At 37.1% G+C, this 10280-nt stretch overlaps 1 long non-coding RNA gene across 1 annotated transcript; it reads left to right on the top strand.

Moving 5' to 3' along the window:
- Window positions 1-3977: 3977 nt before the first annotated feature.
- LOC114315395 (uncharacterized) lies at window positions 3978-8674 on the top strand. Its single transcript, XR_014331155.1, has 2 exons — window positions 3978-7669; window positions 7797-8674. It is a non-coding gene; the product is annotated as an uncharacterized LOC114315395 (long non-coding RNA).
- Window positions 8675-10280: the final 1606 nt, after the last annotated feature.

The following is a 10280-nucleotide window of genomic DNA, read 5'->3' as shown; positions in this document are numbered from 1 at the left end:
CACAGTTGCGAAGATCAACAAGAGAGTCTAAGCCATCATCAAAATATCCTACTTCTGATTATATTTTGCTTACTGATGAGGAGGAGCCAGAAAGTTTTCAAGAAGCTCAGAATCATAAGGAGAAGAGTAGCTGGCATCAAGCTATGCAAGAAGAGATGCAGTCCTTGCAGAATAATCAAACTTATGAATTGGTAAAACTTCCCCAGGGTCAAAAACCATTGCAGAACAAATGAGTGCTTAAGTTGAGGAAAGATGGTAGCGGAAAGCTAGTGAAGTATAAGGCTCGATTAGTTGTCAAAGGTTTCAGGCAGAAGAAAGGTATTGATTTTGATAAAATCTTCTCGCCAGTTGTGAAAATGACATCCATTTGAGTAGTTTTGGGACTAGCAACCAATTTGAATTTGGAACTTGAACAGATGGATGTAAAGACAGCATTTCTCCATGGTGATCTAAAGGAAGAAATTTACATGGAGCAGCCAGAAGGTTTTGATGTAAAAGGAAAAGAAAACTTAGACTGCAGATTGAAGAAGAGTCTTTACGGCCTCAAACAAGTGCCTAGACAGTGGTACGAGAAGTTTGACTCATTCATGGTGGGTCATGAGTACAAGAGAACTGCTGCAGACTGGTGTGTCTATATCAGGAAATTTCCCGATGGAAACTTCATCATACTCCTGCTCTATGTTGATGACATGCTGATTGTTGGACAGGATGCCACAGCAATTAGATCATTGAAGAAGGAGTTATCACAGTCCTTTGACATGAAGGACCTTGGCCCTGCACAACAAATGTTGGGCATGCAAATTGTGTGTGATAAGAAGCCAAGAAATTATGGCTATCACAGGAGAAGTACGTTGAACGGGTGTTTGCGAAGTTTAACATGAAAGATTCCAAGCCAGTCAATACTCCGTTGGCTAATCATTTCAAGCTGAGCAAGAGTTCTTGTCCCTCTTCTACTAAAGAAAGAGAAGGGATGGAGGCTATTCCCTACTCATCTGTTGTATGGAGTTTGATGTATGCAATGGTGTCCACCCGACCAGATATTGCTCATGCTATTGGAGTAGTAAGCAGATTCCTTTCCAATCCAGGAAAAGAGCATTGGGAAGCAGTCAAGTGGATTCTGAGGTACCTCAAGGGTACGGAAAAAATGTTTTTGTGCTTTAAAGATGCTAAACCAGTCTTGGAAGGCTATACGAATTCCAATATGGCAGGAGATCATGATGGTAGAAAATCTATATCAGGATTTCTGTTCACTTTCGTAGGGGGAGTTGTGTCTTAGCAGTCCAAGTTGCAGAAGTGTGTTGCTTTATCCATAACCGAGGCAGAGTATATTGCCGTACGGAAGCTGGAAAAGAGATGTTGTGGTTGCAACGGTTTCTCCAAGAGTTGGGATTAAAGCAAGAGAAGTTCACGGTACAATGTGATTGCCAGAGCGCTACAGACCTGAGCAAAAATTCGATGTACCATTCTCGCACAAAGCACATTAATGTTCGGTATCATTGGATACGTGAAGTGATGGAAAAACAGTTATTGGAACTGATCAAGATCCATACAAATAAGAATCCAGCTGACATACTTACAAAGGCGGTCTCGAGAGACAAACTCGAAATCTGCAGAGACATTGCCGGGGTGGACTTCAACTGAGAAGTCAGTTATCCATATGGGTGTGGAGGGGGAGAATTGTTAGTCCACTACCCAAATGGAGAAACCACTATGGATAGTGGAAGAAGATAGGTAAGGTGGCTCTCCCACTCTTCCACTCCACCAAACACACTAGCTAGTGGAAAGGGTAGGTGGCAACCAATAAGGTCCTCTCTCAATTGTGTATAAATTGAGGTGAGGATGAGGGGTTTGATATAGATTGCAGAGTGTGTAATCTGTGAAACATTGTGAGCAACAAGTGTGAGTGAGAGTGCTATAGAGAGTGTTTGTGAGGTGCGAGTTGTAATCTCCCTCCGAGAAATTCTATATAGTGGATAGCTCTCCGTGGACGTAGGCAATTGCCGAACCACGTAAATATTCTTGTGTTATTGTGTGTGATTGATTTCTGGTGTCTCACAGTCCTAACATATGGGTTCTAGGATAAGGAGTGGAATTCTTGTGTGGTTGCTTGAGATAATTACCGCTTTCCTTAGAATTTCATTTCTCAATGTCTTTTGTGTTTCACTCAGCTTGTTGTGGGTCATGAGGAGGTTATCAGGTTATCGTTTATCTCAAAATCATAAATGCTTTTAACTTTATCCATAGTTCAAACTAGCCAACATCTCATATGAATATTTTGCACTCCAAGTGAGTGGGCATGTGTTCGTGCATGTGCATTTTGATATACTTATCGGCCTCAAAATGCAAAATGTCAGCTTCATTGTTCCATGTTTTGAGATTTTCTATTGCCATATTGTGGCAATTTTAAATGCAAAAGCAAATTATGCCTCAAGAACTTTAACCACCATAAATATTGATGAAATTTGAAGCAGACCCATATTAAGTCCTGTGAGAATGATCATGATTTGTTTTAGTTTATTGGAACCTTTCTTTCTTTAATTCTGAATGTCTTCTCTTGGGTTTCTCGACAACCAAACAGTGAAATTTGTTCTTTATGTAGCTGAGAGACCCATCTAATTATGTCTTGTTCATTGCTTTGAACTAGTTGGCTGAATTACTATCTCTTACCTATAGATTTCACAATATTGGTTATGCCTTTATTAAGATAATATTTATTTTCTTTTCTTTCGTTTCCTTTGATTGTGTAAATTCATCGGTTAATCGTTAACTCTTCATGCAATGTTATTTTTGTTTATTTATCTTTTCGTGTTTCGGGGTTATTTGGCTATTTCATACTAGACTTGGGCTCTCTCTTCTTTTAATGCATGTATAGATTAATTTTGTACTCAGTCTCTTTGAACTTAACATAGAGGTTCTATATGTGAAAAAAACTTCTAGTAACTGTATAAAATGTCTAGTTCAAAAACTGTATAAAATGTCATTTCAATCTCAACTATAATTATTGCAGGAGTTAAATTTGTCTTCAATATTCATCCATTAGTTTGGGAATCAAATGAAGCAAAAACAGAGTCTTGTCTAAGTGATGAAGAAGCATGAGCCTCTATTATTGCACACAAGTCTATTCTTGCCACTCTCTTAAGGTCAGTTTTTGTCATCAATATTGAATTGGCTCCACTTGAATAATGTATTTATGCAACTATAATGTTGTGGATCTTTTTTTGTCAAAAAAGTATATTCTTGCAAATTGCCATATTGCTTTCTAAGTTGATGTCAAACTGAAATAATTATAGTATTTTGTAAATTGAGACTGTGCATACCTGTGATAGACATTGAGGATGAATCCAAAAGGGGTCATAGATTAAGGCTGATGAGCTTGTCTTTTTTATTTGTGTGCTTTGTACTGAAGAATTTATCTCAGGACCCTACGTTTGGATGAATGAATTTTAAATGGAAGAATTTTTAGTTTTGGTTGGATTGAAATGCTTGGAGGGAGGATTTGAGTAGACATCTTTTCACCTTTAGATAACTACTTTAGTCGTATTATTTTAAATTAATCTGTATACGACTCTCAAATTTCTTTTGATATCTGTAATCTAATCTCTATATTTGAATTGCACATACATGCTGAGCCTCTACATGTTGATTTGTCTGTTTTTAATTTCTACACAATAATTTGTTGCAATTTTGTTTTTCCCCACTGCGGATAATAAAGTCTATAAGTGTAATATGATTTTTGAATTTTCATGGAATCTTTTGGCTGTGTTTGTGAATTTCTCAAGTGCATGGATGTTAAAATTAAAAGGAAAATGATTTGCAAATGAAACTTTTATACAAAAAAAAAAAAAAGAAGCTAAAATGATGTAGTAATAGTATTTTTAAGTAATAAGCTAGTAGGCCTTTTGGTTTGAAACTGTTTGAACGGGTTGGGTTGAAACCCTTCTTGGGGTAAATTTACCAAAATACCCTGAATGTTCCCTATCATTCCGAGGCCCAACGCCTCACCACACACACAACCTTCCTAGGGCACACAACAAGCGAATGAGGCGATTAATGTATACCAGCGGTGACGACATCTGAGGTAACTTTGCAGAGGCGATCGGTAGCGGACTACGCATCTGCGGCATCGAAGAAGACTCGTGAACAGGTCGGCAAATCGAATGGTTGGGGCGTATGTTGGCGGCGGTGAACAAGAACAAACCCTCTCAAACACCACCGATCTTTAGGTAATTCTTTCAAAATCTTCTGATTTCGTTTCCCTATTCGTGTGTGTGTGGCCCCTACTTCCGATCTGCTTCGGAAATAATGTGTGGAATTCCTTTCTCTTTCTCTGGTAAAGAAATTTTTTTTTCCAAATTTCAAAGGAATGGCCGACTCTGTTTTTGGGAAGGAAAGTTGGGTTCATTACGGTTAAATACTCTTGACACATTTCGGGTTCATTACAAATTGGGTTCATTACCGATCTGCTTGTTTGCCGTGGTGGTTGTTATATATATATATACATATATATATATATATGTTCTTATATATAGCCGTTGTTATATATAAATCTGTAAATCTGTTCGTAATGAGGGTAGATGTATAAATCTGTTCTTATATATATATATATATATATAGATGAACCCATGGTGAAAATTAAAATACAGATACACCAAAAGAACTTAACAACCTCTTCTTATACATCTGTTGTTCGAATTTACATCTGTTGAGATTCTTAAATAGTCTGTTCTTCTTTTGATTTTTTTTCTTATAATTCTCATTAAAAATGATAAAAAACAGCCAAACAAGTTCAATTTGATGTATACAAATGCTGAATGAAATCTCATTCTCTGAATGAATATCTGATTCTGTTAAATACCTATTGATTTGTCATGAAATTTGAGTCTGTGAATGAATAAGGAAATCTGACTTTGTGAATGAATGGGTTCTGTGTTTTTTTACTCAATGCTGAAGAGGATGTCTCCATCTGTGAAATACCTATTGATTTATTATCTGTGAAATACCTATTGAGACATTGTCAATGTTGAAGGGAATGTCTCCATCTCTCTTCCAATAAACTGTCCTGATATTCATATATGTCACATTTTTGGGTTGTGGTTATTCAACTTCACTTCTTCAAACACTGTTAACTTGATTAAATTTAGATCTGAATAAAACCCTCTACTGTCTTCATTCAGTTCTGTGATTCTTCATTGAAATCTGAATGGGTTCTGTGAATGAATATCTGATTCTGTCTTCACTTCTTCAAACACTGTTAATGTTGAATGAAGAAAGAAAAAAAATATTGCTGAATGAAGAAATAAATTAATATTTGAATATTTAACATCTGATTCTGTCTTCATTCTGTCTTCAATGCTGAATGAATATCAGATTCTGAATGAATATCTGATGCTGAATGAATGTCAATGCTCAATGTTGAATGAATATCTGATTCTGTCTTCATATGTTATTACATTATTCATAACTTGATTTTTCATTTTTCAGTTGTGGTTATTCAACTTCATTCATATATGTCAATGCTGAATAAAGAAAAAAAATGTCAGATTTTTGTCTACAAATTTATGTTTTATAAAATCCATAGTTGATTTGTGTTTGTGTTATTGAAGGTCACTTTTTTCTGGTTATTCATATATCCGCTTTTCTGTTAACTTGATTATTGTACTAGTGTTTCTTACTATATTTCCCTTATATTATCAGAGTCGTCATAATATTACCAATTCTAATTGATTTATTGTTACTGTGTGATACCAAACATTTGGTTGGTGACATTCTGAACTGGGTGTGAAATGGATCGGAGTGTGACTGCTTATAACTCTTTTTCAGTTGATCTACTCTAAGTATATATAAACTAATTTTATATTTTTTTTAAAAGAAGTATGTCCAATTTTAGTCATCTGGATACAAACATAATCTTTTAAATTATTGACACAAATAGACTATTCTCAAATTTCAAAAAACAACTGAAAATAATAATAATAATAATAACCTAGATAATAATAATAAAATTAATGGTTATATATCAAATTTGTGCATTTGCATATGGGTTAATAAATACTCCTACCACTATACGTAAATTAAAGATGCACAATACTTTTACAAAAATTCAATTTCGTTAATGGAATCAAATTACGACTACGTTAGTCTTTGTACGCTATCATGTTGATTCATGTAAATTTATTTGAATTGTCTATTGATTACGACTTCATAATTTACAATGTTCTGACTTAATTTGACCATGAATTCTTCTTTTCAGTCATGTGAACACACGGTTAGGTTACCCTTTTTTATCTGTTAGGTTTGAAAAGGAAATTACATATCTGCTTTTCAAACACCACCTTCACAGTGAAACCATGATAATGTAGGCTGCTTTGCTTTAAAATAAACTGAAGGAAGTTGTCAATTTATATACCTATCCTATGAAACTACTGCATAATGTATTTAGTTCATGTTTAACCTGATATATGGATAACATAAACGAATTACTTGTATGATTCAATGTCACTTCCGAATGTTTGTAAAGCATAGCATAGCTTTGTTTACCTCTACTGTAACTTCCAGTATATGGCCACGACGAATGTGTGCTTGTGGACATGGCCCATGTATTGTTAAGATTTCCAAGTCCACCAAAAATCCGAGGCGTCCCTACTTTGCATGTCCTCGCCCTATGGTGAGTGACCCATTATTTACCGGTCATAACGGTATGAACATTAACAACCCATTCACTAATAGTTCCATCGTTTGCACTCATCAGCCCTGTGTCAGTTGGATTGGTCGGTGTGAAGAACCAAGGCGAGAGAACCAAGACTATGCGTCACCCAAAGACGAAATTGTCATGCAATTGCGGGCTGATGTCATAGACATTCAACAATCCTTGCGTGTCCTTAAGACCATTGTGTATGTGCTATGCATTGTCGTTGTCATTTTGTTATTCCGTATGTAAGCAACGCTAGGATGTTGTCAGTATGTACAAACACGTTACGAGGTTGTTAGTTAGTATGTTGGTAGTATGTTTTAGTATGACTTTAAGCTGCCTTTGCCTTCCTCCACTACGAAATGGTAGACGTATTAATGACTATCATAACTATGTCCACTACTGAGTTCCATGGAACCTGTGTATGTATGTTATTAATGTGCAATGGTTATATGCTGTCTAATTTAGCATCCTATCTCTCTGTTTGTTGTTATTAATGTGCAATGGCTTATGCGTTTGTATATAACAACCAAATTTGTGATGGTAATCTTTTGTAACAGTACATTAGTAATGGCTTCTATACGTATTTCTCCGCGTACCCAATCCAAAAGCAAAGGCATTGTCACAGAGAAGTCAAGCAGTCTTGAAGAGACACATAATTAGTTCAACCACAAGGCCTCATGGGACAGTCACTCAATTCGAGTTTTCCCACAGTTGATTGCAAATGAGATTACAAAAGGAAATCGACCATTCCTAGTCCTCAGCCAAGCAGGGTATAAGTCCTTGGCAAGGAAATTTGAGAAAAAAACAAGAGGAAAACATGGCCTCAAACAGTTGAAGAATAAATACATGAGTTTGAAAAAAAAGTGGCAAGCGTGGACAAAGTTGATGGATTCAAGCAAAGGAGTGTCAGGGATAGGGTTTGACTGTGACACCGGTATGTTTCAGGCACCTGACGAGTGGTGGGACAAGATGGAATCGGTAAGTACATGCTCAAACAAGTTTCATATTTGTCTGTTACTAGTACATTTTTAACCTTTTTAGTTAACTTTTAATTAATTATATGAAATGTAATGTCTTTCTCTTTCATATATCTCCCTTTCTGTAGATAAACAAGGTGTGTGCCAAGTTTAGGAAAAAAACCTTGGAACATCGTGACTTGATGGAGACGGTCTTCATAGGGGCATCAGCTACTAGTAAGCACCATTGGACCCCGGGAAAGAAACTTGCTGAAGCTGCTGATGACTCATCTGATTCTATGCATAGTTTTGGGAGCCCAGCCATTTGCTAATCCGATATCCGCATGAGTACAGGACGTGGATTCAGATTCTTCACTGGAGCATGTTCCGATTAAAAAGGGGAAAAGGAGAAAGACGCCATCGACAAGTGTTTCAAAGTCAAAGAAGGCACCAAGTGGAGTGTCAATAATTACGGAAAGCATGAACAATCTGACAGATGTGGTACGTACGAAGAATCAGTAGGTTACGGTGAGGCACCTCATAGGCAACGAATTGCTCTACACTATTTCAGAGTGCATGTATCGCCTGACGAGTATTCCATCCCTGATTGGTACGTCGCTATTCCATTTCGCCTCGACACTTATGGACAACGCAAATTACCGAGAGGTGATAATGTGCCAGCCTGATGACGACCACATCATAGGGTGGCTTACACAAAAGCAGCTCCAGTGTACAGCGTCGGCACCGTTTGCGAACCTGTTTGGGGCTCCCCGGATGTGATGTAGCAATGTTAGGATTGTTGAAGATGCCTGCCCTTCTCTTGCTTTTGAAAACTTTTACTTATGTTTTTGTTGGCACTGTATTAAAACAGGATGGTTGTGTTTGCATGTTTTTATTCCTTTCTTGTTGTTTTTTTTTCTTGCTAGATATGGTGAACAAAACTTTTAGTTAAGTTTGTCGTAGATAAAATAGATGCATGGTTGTGCGTTTTTTGGGAAAGGAATGGGATGTTTCTGTTTTAATTAAATGTATGGCAATGAAATGCGCAACGCCGATTTTCTTGCTAGCTTTTGTATGTCTTTATTTTGCGAGGGAAATTGTTATGTTAGTTTGACGTCATTTTTGTGGTTGTTACCACCATCGTCCCCCTGTAAAATATAATGACCAGGTTCACAATTTATTCAATTCATATCATTATGCGTTAGTAATGACATTGATGACGGCATTACGTACATTAAAAATCGTGTGGCATTCATACGTGCAAACTGATATTACATTTGAGTTAATGAATCACGTGCAAACTGATTGAAATAGTGCCACTCTTGTAGGTTTCGCATCAACGAAGACGTGATGAATCCTTGGGATGGAAGCAACAATGACGAATTAAGGGAAATGCTTAATCAAATGGCAGTACAGTTGTAACAAGAAAACAATTGGACATTTCTACAAGCATGCCAGTATGCGACAGAGTGGTACGAAAAACACATGGCTAAAACGCCATGCCGCACTTCGATATTGACCGGGCAAGCATGGATATGCGAACTATATGCGGGCCATATGGGTCGATTTGAGGAAAATGTTTGCATGCCGAAGGAAGTGTTTGCCGCTTTGTGTGATACATTAGTAAATGATTTTCGGTTACAAGTACCGCAACGGCCATATGGCTTAGCTATTGAAGAAAGCGTTGCAATATTTATCCACGTGTTGCAAGGTCTGCAAAATCGGCAAATCCAAGAACGTTTCCAACATTCGGGGGAGACTGTGTCTCGGCACGTGCATAACGTATTAACTTCCATGAAAGAGTTCATTGTTGTTCATTGCCGGCCCACATACAGTCAGCATCGTATACATCCATACGTGCGCTCTAGATGGAAATACCTACCGTTCAAGGTACAACTGAAAACATTATTGATCTTTTAAATAAGGCGTGTCAGTTATTTTGTTTTTATTATTAACTGGACGTGATTAATGAAAAAAATCATTACTTGTTACCCGTTTAAGCAAAAAAAGATTTGGGTTGTTTGCAGGACTGTATTGGAGCAATAGACGGAACACATGTAAGTGCATAGGTTACGGGGCCAGATGCGGCAACATATTTCGGTAGGAAATACTATCACACGCAAAATATCATGGCCGCGGTCGATTTTGACATGTGTTTCATATTCATTTCGTGCGGATGGGAAGGAAGTATGCATGATAGTTGTATCTTCAACGAGATACTAACAAATGACAATGTCCAATTTCCACATCTTGACAAAGGTAACACAGTGCCATGAATTCTGCATTGATGAGGCTATATTTTTTTTCTCAAAGCGTTACTTGAAAATGAAGCACAATGTTTGTTTTTGGTGTCATACATTGTTGTCCTGTCTGCAGGAAAATATTATCTTGTCGATTCTGGCTATCCAAACCGGATAGGTTACTTAGCACCATTCAAAGGCAGCCGTTACCTCCAACAAGAATTCCGACATATTCCACGGAACACAACGGCAAACACGCCAAGGGAATTATTTAACAAAGTTCACTCATCGTTATGCAGTGTGGTGGAATGCACTTTCGGTGCCTAGAAAAATCGATGGGGGTTCATTCGAGACATGCCTCGGTATGACTTTGCAAATGTGCAAGTTCAGTTA

The sequence above is a fragment of the Camellia sinensis genome, chromosome 1 (assembly GCF_055761805.1).
Source record: "Camellia sinensis isolate YWXY chromosome 1, ASM5576180v1, whole genome shotgun sequence".
Classification (NCBI taxonomy): domain Eukaryota; kingdom Viridiplantae; phylum Streptophyta; class Magnoliopsida; order Ericales; family Theaceae; genus Camellia; species Camellia sinensis.
This window is presented reverse-complemented; position numbering and strand designations above follow the sequence as displayed.